The 14,326-nt window shown below is 52.7% G+C and overlaps 1 protein-coding gene across 1 annotated transcript in view; it reads left to right on the top strand.

Annotated features, from left to right (window-relative positions):
- Window positions 1-12,773: 12,773 nt before the first annotated feature.
- LOC142488295 (uncharacterized) overlaps window positions 12,774-14,326 on the top strand; it is a 73,098-nt gene continuing 71,545 nt past the window's right edge. The window contains exon 1 of the mRNA XM_075588667.1: window positions 12,774-13,154. The gene's annotated coding sequence lies outside the window, so the exon portion shown is untranslated. The remainder of the gene's footprint in view (window positions 13,155-14,326) is intronic.

Here is a 14,326-nt window from a genome sequence, read left to right as displayed (position 1 = left end):
GATGAACTTACCAAGGACTCAGCAGGGCTTCTTTGGGGGTATGCGGTCAGTGCAAGTGTGTGACAGTGAAGTAGGTGTGTGTCAGTGATGTCAGTGTAAGTTTTGGCCAATGACAGTCGTGTGGGCGGTGTGTGTCACAGTGGGGCGTACCTCTTGGGCAATGACAGTCGGGCTGGCCACGGACCAATCACATTCACCGCAGCTAGTACCAACCTTTGATTTTATATATTAAGATGTATTTGCGGGGCGTGGGGTTATATTTTATGTGTTCGGGGGGCGTGGGGGTATATTTTATGTGTTCGGTGCGTGGGGGTATATTTTATGTGTAAGGGTGGTGTGGGGGTATATTTTATGTGTTCGGGGGGCGTGGGTGTCCAGTATTGTGTCCAGTATTTTTGGACAAGCCACTTGGCAATCTCTCCCCCCACCCCCCCTCCTCTCTCCCTCCCCCCAGCCCCCCACCTCTCTCTCCCTCCCCCCACCAACCCCAGCCCCCTCCTCTCTCCCACCCCCCCACCTGTCCCCTCCCCCCAACCTATCCCTCCACCCCACCTCTCCCCCCCACCTGTCCCCTCCCCCCAACCTCTCCCTCCCCCCCACCCCTTACTCCCTCCCCCCCACCTCTTACTCCCTCCCCCCCACCTCTTACTCCCTCCACCCACCTATCCCCCATACCTGTCTCCACCCCACAACCTATCCCTCCACCCCCCCACCTCTCTCCCTCCCCCTCCTCTTACTCCCTCCCCCCACCTATCCCCCCACCCCCACCTCTCCCTCCCCCCCACCTCTCTCTCCCTCCCCTCACCTCTCTCTTCCTCCCCCCCACCTCTCATGCTCTCCGCCCACCTCTCTCTCTCCCCCACCCCCCCAACTCTCTCCCTACCCAACCCCCCAACCCCCCCACCTCTATCCCTCCCTCCCCCTAACCCCCCACCTTTCTCTCCCTCCCCTTACCCCCCCACCTTTCTCTCCCTCCTCCCAACCCCCTCTCCTCTCTCCCTCCCCCCAACCCACTCACCTCTCTCCCTCCCCCCAACCCCCTCACCTCTCTCTCCCTCCCCCCAACCCCCTCACCTTTCTCCCCCTCCCCCCAACCCCTCACCTCTTTCTCCCTCTGCCCCAAGCCCCCACCTCTCTCTCCCTGGCACAGGCGCAGTAGAACTCTGGGGTCTCATTTCTGTAGCCCCACATATGCAAATGGAATGCCAGCCAGTCTACCCATTTAGAGTTCTGGCAGGAAAACCTTTGTTGGAAGGTGTTAAATAATACACTTAAAAACTGCTCTGGTTTGAGCCTTCTCTGCCCACAAATTAACAGTGAGGGTGACAAAACCCTTTGAACAATACTTAAGTCCTAGACATTGGGTCGCCTCTAGGGCCATCTGCTATCCTGGTATGCAAAGGAATTTCCTCTGGGTCTTCTCCATACCTTGGGACACAGTATCAAACATAAAATATAAACGTATTAAAATATCCGGTTCCGTTGTGTCTAGCAGGTCCAAACTTCCCAGTTTTATTGCCGGAACTGGGACACCATATGGTCCAAAAAGCGACTTGCTACGACCTTCGGAGCCGGAGATACACAAATGCACATTAAATCATTTTTCATTTTAATACAATAATCTCCGCTAAAAAGAAATCTCAGCTTTTCACTAAATCCCCATTGAAAACAACGGGTTTCGCCGCCATAGACTCTCAATGGCAAACCGCCGCCGTTGGTGGCTATGGGAATCCCCGCCATAGACTTTCAACGGAACGATGCCGCCGTTGCAGTCAATGGTAGTTTTCCGCCGTAGCCGGTCAATGGGGTTTGGCCGCCATTGAAGTCTATGGGAGAAATCCCGAACTTTCAAGGGGGTCCATACTCCGTCGGGTTGGTCCAAGCGGGTCAAGGATGGTTCTGCAGCGATGCCGGAGCAGTGGCTACAGATTCCCCAAACCCTGATCTGCTGGGCCCTCCGGAACCGGAGCTATGGAATACCAAAATACAGCATTTCACACTTAGTCATTTTTCTGAGCCGTTTCTGCCGCCGCCAGCAAAGCCTATGGCGCGACCCGCTCTATCTGGTTCGACTCTTATCGGGGGTCCAGGATTCGGGGACCAGGTTGTGGTCGAGTGGGGGGAAGCCTAGGAACTAGGGGCAAAAAGAATTTTATTTCTAGGTGCTCTAGAACTGTTTGTTCCCACGCCAATTGACGTTGAACTTGACTCAAGTGATTTTAACTCTTTTAAAGGACATTGTATCCGCTTTGCGGTTTGCGGTCTGGACGGCAGCCAACTCGTTCTTCGAAAGTTACCTCAAGGAATCTCCATGGAAGTCAATGGGCCCATTGACTTTCAATGGGAAACCGCCGCTCTCCCTCTCGGACGCCACCTGCTGGTCTTTACAGGAAACAGGACTAAAACAGCACAATTCTCTATTGAAATGCATTGAGCTCTAATGGCGGCCAATGGGAATCTGCAAAATGGTGCCTGAAAAGGCGGGAAAACTACACAAAGAGCTATAATCATTAAAGAACTATTAACCCTTGTGCTCCCGGATAGATTCTAGTGTGTGTGTGATGCAGACACTGATTAAACCAGACATTACAATGGAACAGGGGAAAATACATTTACATGTTATAACAAGGGTTAAATCACAGTTCTGGACCTCAGCCCAGTTAACCCCTTGTCTCCCTGGTGAGGTCAGGGGATGGCCAAATGGGGTGCAACCCCTTTAATACCTGGCCACCCCCTTTCTCCCTCTACAGCCTCCTCCCACTCCGTTGGGATCCCTCCCAGGTGGAGGCGTTGCACCACGAGATTGTTATATATATGTACCCCAGGCTCCCCGAGCGGAGGCTTAGACTCCTGAGAGCCATACAGGTAATATACAGCATCAGTAGCGTCTGTATTCACAGGGAATACCCGTTACATTTGGAGGCGCTGCTGAGATCAGCCCTGGTGTGCCCTATTCAGTAGTTCACGTAGTATCGTACCAGTCTGCATGCCTGCGCTCATGCCACAACAAGTGGGCAACTGGGCCAAGAGACTAGGAGAACTCCTGCGACCCGTAGTCGCCGTAGGAGGGGTACCTGCCGATGTACCAATGTTTACTGTCTGCAGTGCAGTAAGGACACTACCTGGTCTGGCGGGAGCCCGCCTTATCAGTAAGCACTATCACCTTGACCAGCAAGAGAACACTCTACTACTGGCCACAGAACAAGCCATACACACTGATAGAGGCCCACAAGTAGTGTATCTACCAGAGACCTTACTGCAAGGGTGCCCTCTCATTTGCCCTGGAACAGTCTCCAGTTACGCAACTTCCCCTACCAGACATGCGGGTTGGGAAGGCAAAGATATGGCCGCCAGTACTCCCATCAGATCGGACGTATCCCTACCCCGAGTGACTTTCTTTTCTGATACTAGGCAAGGAGCCACCAGCTGGGCCTGTAGCCCACCAACATCAACGGCCCCTAACAGATTAATGAGCAGCTTCACACCAACCCCTAACATGCAGGGAGCAGGGATCGCAAGTCCCTCAGCTAGTGGCGGCTCCATGCTGGGAGTGACATTCCCGCAGCTTGTGGAAGCTATAACTACGTCAGCACAAGCTCAGAATTACCGGAAGCTGAAGGCGTTTTCAGGAACGGTTCCTGTCCCCGCAGGTGAGGAAGGCATCGAGTCTTGGAAGGAACACACCCCCAAGGTGATCGATGAATGGCCCTGCTCTGAAGCGGTAAGACGGCAGAGAATCCTTGAAAGCCTCAGACCCCCGGCATCCACCATGGTCAGTGCACAGCACGACCAAGACCCTGATCTCTCTGCTCATCCCATGGTAGACTTGTTAGTCCAGATCTATGGCAAAGATGAAGAGGAAATTGAGGTGTGGTTCAAATATTATGGTCTCAGACAGACATAGAAAGAAGACCTGTCAGATTTCCTTCAACGTATTCAGCTGGTACTTTGGAAATTGCGAACTTGCGGCCTCATTCCAGCCTCAGATATGGACGAATACCGGTGCAAGCAGTTCCTCCGAGGGGCCATTCCCACGCATCACATAGTGATTATGATTAGGTGCTCACTAATGGAAGGGCCTCCCCCTACATTCAAGGACATTTTGGGGCTAGTCAAGGGACATGAAGCTACATATGTCCACCAAGGTCAAAGAACAGCTTACGAGTGACATTCAGGGAGCCTCCACTCGCCAGGTCAAGAAACCTGTCAAAGAAGAAGAGGAGCCACCCAAATCGCCCTCAATGAAAGACCGAACTTCGGGGAAATCTTCCCCCACTTACCCAAGACGACTTGATCCTAAGGATATCGTCTGCTATGGCTGTGGACAGAAGGGCCATTTCTCCAGAGAGTGCACTGAAGGAGTCAGCCAAGAGAAAAAAACTCCAAGTAAGGGAAGCTCGGCTAGGTCCATGATCTGCCGGATACAGACCACAGAAGCTAAGATATCTGAGGCCACTCCTGCGCCTCACGAAGCTTCTACTGACCTAAGCCCCGACTATGGAACTCCACCAGGGGATGCTTACAGTCAGGTAGGCCCATCTGCCATCGTACGTGTAGTATTAGAAGGGATCTATGCCTCTGCTCTGCTTGACACCGGATCCCAAGTGACCATAATATACAGACAATTCTATGACCAACACCTCAAACACTGTCCCCTGTAATCGGCGGAACATATGAAGGTGAGGGGGTTAAGTAACGAAGATTACTCCATCGATGGGATTGTGAGAGTTCAACTGGAGATACTCCAACTGAACACCGGCAAGAAGCATCCCATGCATGTGGAAGCAATGGTATGTCCAAAGCCTCAAGGACAGTGTCAGTACCCGATCATCTTGGGAACGAATACTGTTATAGTGCGAGCTGTAATCAGAGCATACCTGAAAGAAATGGAGACCGCTGGGATTTTGACGGAATCTCAGAGTCCTTATGCATCACCCATAGTGGAGGTAAGGAAGAAGAACGGATTCGTAAGACTGTGTGTCGATTATCGAACCCTGAATAATCGTACGGTACCCGACCAATACAATCTTCCTCGCATTGAAGAAATTCTGAATGCTCTAACCGGGAGCCAATGGTTCAGTGTGCTCGACTTACGATCTGGGTACTACCAGGTACCTATGAGTGTAGAGGACCAGGAAAAGACAGCCTTCGTCTGCACCCTGGGTTTCTACCAATTTACGCGTATGCCCCAAGGTATATGTGGAGCCCCTGCTACCTTCCAGCGACTGATTGAGAAAACAATCGGGGACATGAACCCTCGGGAGTGTCTAGTCTACCTGGATGACATCATTGTCATCAGGAAGACCCCGGAGGAGCACGAAGAGAGACTGCTTAAGGTGATAGACCGTCTTGGAAAAGAAGGATTGAAGTTGTCCCTCGAAAAGTGTCGGTTCTGTCACACTTCGGTGACTTACGTAGGACACATCGTGTCTGCTCAAGGAATTGCCACCGATCCGGCCAACGTAGAAGCGGTAGAGAACTGGCCTCGTCCCGAGAATGTCACGGAACTGCGATCATTCCTGGGCTTCTGTGGGTATTACCGTCACTTCGTGGAAGGCTACTCCAGTCGAGCTAAATCCCTGAACAATCTTTTGAAGATATATCCCAAAGATACCGGAAGGAAGGCCACGTTGGCCCGTCAACCGTTTGGCGATGAGTGGTCGTCCGAGTTTGAACAGGCCTTCCTGAATTTGAAGAAAAGCCTGACCGAAGCACCGGTGCTGGCATATGCTGATCCAGAACAACCATACGTTCTGCATGTGGATGCCAGTCTCAATGGACTGGGCGACGTTTTACATCAGAAGCATCCCGAGGGCCTTCAGCCCATAGCCTACGTCAGCCGCAGTCTGACACCCAGTGAACAGAAACACCCTGTACACAAGTTAGAGTTCCTGGCCCTCAAATGGGCGATCACGGAAAAACTCCATGACTATCTTTACGGTGTTAGGTTTGAGGTAAGGACGGATAACAATCCCCTCATGTAAATCAATACCTCTGCCAAATTGGATGCAGCAGGGCACCGATGGCTGGCAACTCTATGTAATTACAGATTCTCTCTGAAGTATAAGCCGGGGCCTTTGAACATTGGAGCTGACGCTTTATCCCGACGACCAGGACTAAGTGCTACTTCCGATGATGATGAGTGGGAAGAAATCCCGGGGCCAGGGATGCGAGCAATGTGTAGCATAGCGGCCATCATCAATGATCAAGTGGCCTTCTCCGAACTACGGGTTGCAGATTCCTTAGGATGCCGGTCGCAGGCTATCCCAGCCGCCTACCGTGATCCAAAAGGAATGAATATAACTCACGACAAGGTAATACATTGGAAAGACCTAGTGGACTATCAAATGAGAGATCTGGAAATCAGCATCATTCGGCAAACTGTTCAAAGGAAGAATCCAGCTCTACTGAAACGTGCTCCCAGAGAACTGGTCGCGTTGCTAATGCGTGAGGTAGACAAGTTTGAAATTGACAATTGCTTGCTCTATAGGGTAGTACAATATCACGACCACCCTGATAGGCGACAACTGGTTCTACCCCAAAACTTAAGATATATGGTATTGAAGTCTCTACATGATGAATATGGGCATCTCGGTGTAGAGAAGACCTTTGGGTTGGTCAGAGACCGCTTCTTCTGGCCCAAAATGCGAGAAGCGGTAGAGCAACACTGCCGCCGTTGTTCCCGGTGTATACAACGCAAGACCTTACCTACAAGAGCAGCGCCCATGGGTCACCTAAAGAGTTCTGGCCCAATGGACCTCTTGTGTATGGACTTTCTGTGCATTGAGCCCGATACCCGAGGAATATGTAACGTGCTGGTCATCACGGACCATTACACCCGGGATGCTCAGGCCTTCCCCACGAAAGACCAGAAAGCCATCACAGTGGCAAAAATACTATGGGAGAAGTACTTTGTTCACTACGGTCTTCCAAATTGGCTTCACTCAGATCAAGGTCGAGATTTTGAGAGCACTCTGATCCGGGAACTGCTCAAAATACTGAATATTGCTAAATCACGGACGACTCCGTACCGTCCCAAAGGAGACGCTTTGCCAGAACGATTTAATAGGACCCTGTTGGACATGCTCGGAACCCTGAAGGGTGTGCAAAAAACTGAATGGAGTCGATACGTAGAGGCCTTGGTACACGTGTACAATTGTACCCGCCATGAGTCAACTGGATTCTCCCCATACTTCCTTATGTTTGGGCGAGAGGCGAGACTGCCAGTAGATGTACGTCTTCGAGTGTCAACGGATGGGATACACAATGCTACCCATTTCAAATATGTGCAAAGACTTAAGGACAGTTTGCAGCAAGCTTACCAACAGGCTGAGAAGTCTGCAGCTAAACTGAATGCCGGCAACAAAAGACGATACGACAATAAAGTCAAATATCGGGAGCTACATCCTGGGGACGCTGTGTTGCTTCGTAATCTGGGAGTCCCAGGAAAACATAAATTGGCGGACCGATGGAGAGATGGTGTATATGAGGTAGAGTCGCAGATGCCTGGCCTCCCGGTCTATCGCATCAAAGACACTGAAGGCCGGGTAAAGGTTTGGCATCGTAATCATCTTCTCCCCATTCCACAAGTGGGAGACGAGGAAGCAGAAATACTGGCCACACCGCTGAACGGAGAGTCCGACTTCTCAGAGATTGGTCAAGAGACTGTAAATAATTACACCAACTCTGAAACTCCTGAAGACCCTATGGAAGGACCCTCTCAAAAGGGACTATTCCACTGAAGGGGCATCTCCCAGAGGAGCTACGGGTAAAGGGCCCCGTAGGCCAACGCCTACTAAGGTGGCACCAACAGGCCAGCCTTTGGATCCACAGAGCCCGAGCTTTGTACCAAACAGAGACTGTTCAGAGACATTTCTCCCCTCAAGGGAAGAGGCTGAGCCTCAGGACTGTACCTATTACTCCCCAGAGGGAGTTGCTGAAGAACAGCTCCGCAGGAGCCAAAGAGTAAGGTACCCTCCAAACAGGGTAACCTATGACCAAATTGGGGCACCCCATTATGAGGCTCAGCAGTGGGCTTGCAGCAAAATGCATTCCGTCATTGTGATGTTCAATGAAATGTACAATCTGATATAGAGCTGATAAGTGTAAGATCGCATTTGATTGCTGCATTTTTATTATATAATGATGTTGTGCCATTTTCATTATATAACTGCTGTATATAGTTATCTAAGTTATGTGTCCCAAGCGAGGTCGTTGGGGTTTTTACCAGGGGGAGGATGTAGCCGGGTCCCCCTCTGCCTTGCGGACCCCCTCCGGGTCCCCGGCTGTCGGGAGCAAAGCGGCCGCTCGCGGGGAGGTGCGGGGGCGTGTGCGTGCACAGCGCGCCTCTCCATGTCGAGTGTGGGGGTTGCCGGGGACGCGTGTGGCCGGTTGCCGGGGACGCCTGGCGATCCTGCCGAGGGGGCCGCCATCTTGGTTGCGCACACATGCGCAGTAGCACGGAGCAATGGGAGGCATGGAGACAGGTTGCGCATGTGCAGTGATAAGTGCGCGAACCCAGACCAATCAGGAGAGGGCTCTAAGCAGGAACTACAAGTCCCATGAGCCTTAGGGGACCCCACGTGACGCCAGGTAGCCTATAGGGCTGCAGGATCTCCCTGCACAGGAGATGGATACATTTCGCGGGGTTTGAGACAGGCAGTCGGCGCCAGGAGAGGCTAAGGGGAAGGAGATGAGGGTGCAGGGGTCAGTGACCAACTGCACTAGGCCAGCAGCCCCCTATGCCCCAGTTAGCCCTGAATCACCCAGTAATTGTGTTTCTTCAGGGACAGGCCCCAGGTTAGGGACCCTGCCCCTTACTATTACAGTGCTAGTCAGGGACACAGCGGACGCTGCGCTTCCCATCCAGAGGCTTACTCCGAAGTCTACTCCGCAGCGAGAGCGGAACTGTATCAAGGGTGGACCGCCCTGGCCGATCATCTCACCGGAGGAACCGGACGTCGCCCGGAAGTCGTCTGATCCTTTGCGAAGACCTGTTGAACACCCAGGTATCGTCGCACTGGGCAGGTATCGTTAAGCACGTGCACCACACGAGTACATAGTGGCCGCGCTGACCACGGGACCAGGGGGGTTATACTGTGGACACGGTGTGGGGGTGGGAGTGGGGGTTACGTTATATCCTACTGCAGTGCTAACATTGAATGTGATTGGTATAGAGAATAAGTTATGTGCATATGTGTAGTAAAGCCAGTCCTGTTTTACACCCATGTGCTTATTGTGATAGTTTCCTGTGAGGGCCTCCTCCCACTCCGTTGGGACCCCTCCCAGGTGGAGGCGTTGCACCACGAGATTGTTATATGTGTAACGGGTATTCCCCCCCATCCAATTGCATATAGTGTGTGTGTGCGGGGAACCTAATGTTACCTGGTATGGTGCGTTATACCTGTCAGGCTCACAGGAGGCCTGAGCCTCCGCTATTGAGAGCCTCGGGTGAATCTCTGGAACGTTCTCGTCGGTCAGCGCCTCCACCTATGTAGGATTGTAGGAGTGTTGAGTGGCCCTCACATAGGAACATCCATAAAGTAACCAGTAAGTTATGGCTAAAAGGGTTTACTATATGGCAAATAACACAACATAACATACTTCAACAATATGACATTGACAGTGTCCCTCTATAACACTCTCTTTGCATATGTAGCCATGCATAATAATGGACTGCAGACATCTTCCCTGTTGGCAGTAAGCCCTGGTAAGTACAGGCCTGCCAGCAGTAGTTATGGAGGTTTTCCATCACACCCTGGTGAGGCGCCCTGTGTATGGATGGGAGTGGTTACATGCTCTGAGTCCCTGGATAGTGACATCAGAGATGTGCCTGCCCCAGAGGTATAAAGGGCACAACACTGTCAGTTTAGTAGTAAGGAGCGACAGGTTGAGAAGCATTGGTAGCAGTTGTTGCACTGAGAGTGCAATATAGTTTTGTGACCCTAGTGCTGTAACTAGTGGCACGAATATTCTAATCAAGCCTGTCTAGGCCACACTGTGTCCAGGGACCTGGCACAGGGGTGATCTCCAAGAAGGGAGAGGGGATCCCACTCCAATTGAGGAGGGTAGTACCTGGCAAAGGGACAGCACGGAGGAATGTGCGGCTGAAGCTGAGAGCTGCATGGGGCAGTCTACTGTAATCAGATCGTCAATAAAGATGCCCTTGTTAAAGAAAACCCCACTGTGTGAGTGTCAACAGTGGCAGTCACCACCGAGAAGGAGTTCCTCACCAGGACCATCTACCTGCGGAAGCACAGATCCTGATGAGGTGGAGGCGCTGCACATGATGTAAGTTGGACTCGCACCCACTACCTCAGCTACCTGTCCTGATGACATCCCCTAATACCATCAAGCGGGAGACTCAGGAGTCCTGTTACCTGCAGGTGCACCACCACACACGAACATGTAATGGGGACCGGTTGGACCACACGGGCCAATGTGAGATTGGTTGGGTCAGACAGGGGGGTCCAGCCGTTACACATAACATCAAACAATATATGAATAACAGAGCATCACTCTGAATGCATACCATCCCCTCACCCACATGTCCATCATCACATTCCCCTCAGTCTCTTGAGTGTCCACAACAATAAAGACCAGTGTGAGTGTGAGGGATAGCGCTTCCCTGTGTTGGGGCCCGGTGGTGCACTTAATGTATACTACCTCCCTGACCAGTCCTGGTCAGGAAAATCCTTAGAACTCAGCAACACCGCACAGTGATCCCACGGCGTGCTGCGCTGCTCTCTGCAGGAATGGATGCACACGCTGACTCCACAGGGAAGGGAATCTCCAGCCGGGAAGATCCTTTATCACTGTCTCTGATACACGCTGTCAGACAGTCAGATGCTGTCAGACAGCAAATCCTCTCACTCTCTAAATATGGTGAAGGAGTCCCTATCCTAAGGCCGACCCTATACCATACAGCTTCCTTTGGTGTCATAGGGAACTAACTGGGCCCTGGGGTATACCTATACCCTAGTCCCTGCATGCAGAATAACTTTCCCTGTAGCTTCTGTCTGATCCCAGACACTGGCAGCTCACCATATGCAACTGGCACTGGTAATATCACACACACTGAACAACTAGAAAGCAACCCCCCTTCTTCCTATGAGGGGCCTCTCACTGACACAGCCAAAGCAAACTGCTGTGGCTGCACTGCAAGCCACACTGTCTCTTCTTGTCAGAGCACACAGCACTGCAACTGTGTCAGTGACAAGACTCAGATGAGGGCAGGGTCCCTACCTAAGGGGCCTTCCCTATGAAATTACCCACTAACCTAGTGGGGAGTGGGGCCTACCTTGGCCTGGGGTGTCTGGGGCCTAGTACAGCAGAGTACTGCAGCTGTGTACACTACCTTCCCCAATCTCTTCCTGGATCCAACTGACAAAACCCTGTCTGCACACAACATTGTATCTTCTTTGCTGCAGGAGAAGCTACCAGCTCTATTGGCTTCAATGCTGCCTGTGACCAGGGTGAAAGTGCAGTCCCCAGAGGCTGCTGGGAATTGTAGTTCTTGGTCCAGCTTTCCTATAGGGACCGCATGCGCGATCTTTACTGCGCATGTCTGAAGCTGTAATGGCCGCCGCTACTCTTAACTGAGCATGCGCAATTTCCAAGAGCTCTTGCACACATGTAATGGCCACCTCTATGCTTGCCAACCTCTGTGCATTGCACGGCACAGGCGCTAACTCCCGCGCCAACCTCAACATGGCCGCCGCGATTGCTCTGCTTACGCGCAAGCCTCTGCACATGCGTGAACACATTAAACATGGCGGCGTCCTGCCGCACCTGCCACTGGGAGCCCCCGGGAACGCGCTCGCCCCCGCAGCATCACACACGCAAGGGGGAAAGAAACCTGCAAACTGGGAGACCAGAGGGACCCTGGCTACATATGTATGTACCCCAGGCTCCCCGAGCTGAGGCTTTAGGCTCCTGAGAGCCATACAGGTAATATACAGCATCAGTAGCGTCTGTATTCACAGGGAATACCCGTTACAGTAGTATTGCTGCTTTAGGCCTCGTTCAGGGTGCTGGCTTCGGAGGGAGGGCGTGCTGACGTGCTTGCTGCAGTGAGAAACAAAGTATTCAATTTGAATACTTGTTTTCAAGGTAGCTACTGCCCTGCCTCCGAAGCCAGGCGTTGCCGCTGACGACAGCTCAGTAAACGAAAATTTCGTTTCTTGGAGCTGAAGCCGCGTCACAGGGACCAAGGCAGCCAATGAAATCATTCTTCAGAATGATTTCATGGCTGCAGCTTGGATACTTTAACCCTGCAGCCTGTAGCCCCGCCCCCTCCCCAACGCTGAAAAGGCAGCTGGGGGATAATCACATGTCGCCAGCAAACTCCCAGCACTGCCTCCCGCACGCCCCCCCTCCGAGTCCTCAGCTGCCTCCCTGAACGAGCCCTTAAATGCACATTGTGTCTGCACAGAACAAGCAGGGGAGGTGTGAGCACAGACAGAACATCACAGGAGGGAGGGGAGGACACAGGAGAGAGGGGAGGATACAGGAGGGAAGGGAGGACACAGCTAGCAGGGGGAGGGGACACAGGAGGGAGGGGAGGACACAGCTAGCAGGGGGAGGGGACACAGGAGAGAGGGGAGGACACAGTTAGCAGGGAGAGGGACACAGGAGAGAGGGGAGGACACAGCTAGCACGGGGAGGGGACACAGGAGGGAGGGGAGGACACAGCTAGCAGGGGGAGGGGACACAGGAGAGAGGGGAGGACACAGTTAGCAGGGAGAGGGACACAGGAGGGAGGGGAGGACACAGCTAGCAGGGGGATGGGAGGGACACAGAAGGGAATATCTGGTTTACAGGAGAGAGCTGAATAAATATGAGACGTCCCCTCCCCAGGTACAGACAGGGCTGTGTTATCATGCAGGAGAAATGAGCAGCTGCTGAGGGGCTGATAAAGGAGGGGCAGAGGATAAACGGGGCAGTAACCCCCATAAGGGTAGTGGGACTGTCCTCTTCTCCTGCACAATAGGAAGCTTCAGACATTCATTAGCTGCTCACATCCCGGCCTCCTGAGACCTGCAGTCTGGGCAAATAGCCACTAATGTACTGGGCAGCAGGGGACTGGGACCAGTGAGGGAGGAATACAGGGAGTAATCACAGGCCGGCAGGACTCACTCACAAGCAGCAACAAGGTAATCATCAGAATATATTAATATATCTGCTTAATCCCTATTTATGATCTATAACACACACAGTTATGGTGGGTAAAAAAAGTGACAAAAACCCTCCACTGTAAAGAATATAGCAAATGGAAATATTACTGTGTGCTGATTTGCATGTCTTAGGCTGGGGCCATAGAGGGGGGAGCAGTGCTGAGGCGCGCGGACGCTGAGCCTGCTGAAGCTGGGCGATTTCATGCACATGCAGGCGAGCCAGCGGGCGCGATTGGGAGGTGGTGGGAGGCGGGGCAGTGATGTCGCTGGGCCAATCGCCCGCGACGCACTGACGTCAACATCACGGCGCCGTGATGTTGACGCTGCTTTGCTGCTACAAAATCCCGTGCGCTGACCAATCCACCATCTTCACTGCTGCTTCGCGCTGATTGGATGTTTTCAGCCGACAGCGTGCTGAAAAACAGCTTGGCTGTCGGCTGAAAAATCCAACTCCTCAGCACACCTGCGGACGCTCGCGTGAGCCCCCTCTCAAGACATCCTCATTGAGGATGCAGGGGCTCAGCGCGGAGCGTCCGCACGGCTCAGCACGGCTTGTCCTTCTATGGACGCAGCCTTAGGCCCCGGACATGCTTACTGCTTGCTGGCGGAAGCATGCTGACGCGCGCTCCCGCTCAGCACTGAGCCCCTACAGCCGCAATTAGAGCGGTTTTAGTGGGGGCTCACCTGCGCTTCCGCGCGCTTTCGAAAGCGCAGGTCTTGGGGGAATTTAAAATTCCCCCGCTTGCCGGCGAGACAGGCCGGTCACGTGAGCGGTTCGCCCAATGAGCCGGGGGCGGGCTAGTGACGCGCCCGCTCCTGGACCGCCCCCTGACGGCCTGCTGAGAGCGCGTGCGGTAAGAAACCGCAAGGCCAGGGAAAGCACCCGCTTTCCCTGAGCCTCAGCGCGCCTCAGCACGCCAGCGGTAAGCGTGTCCGGGGCCTTAGACAGTTCTGCAGCCCTGCCTCTCACCATTATCCCCCAGCACACACTGTATCCATTTTAGCTTTATTTGTGTTAAATAAATCATGACACGGTGTAATATGTCATGTGTTGTTGTTCATCTGAGGTTGTATTTACCTAATTTTAAGACCTGCTAAGGAACAGATGATTGTTATTATGTCCTGATATGTAAAACCATAGAATTCAAAGA

This window comes from Ascaphus truei, chromosome 2, assembly GCF_040206685.1.
Source record: "Ascaphus truei isolate aAscTru1 chromosome 2, aAscTru1.hap1, whole genome shotgun sequence".
Classification (NCBI taxonomy): Eukaryota; Metazoa; Chordata; class Amphibia; order Anura; family Ascaphidae; genus Ascaphus; species Ascaphus truei.
The sequence above is the reverse complement of the archived record's forward strand: the minus strand, read 5'-3'. Positions and strand labels throughout refer to the sequence as shown.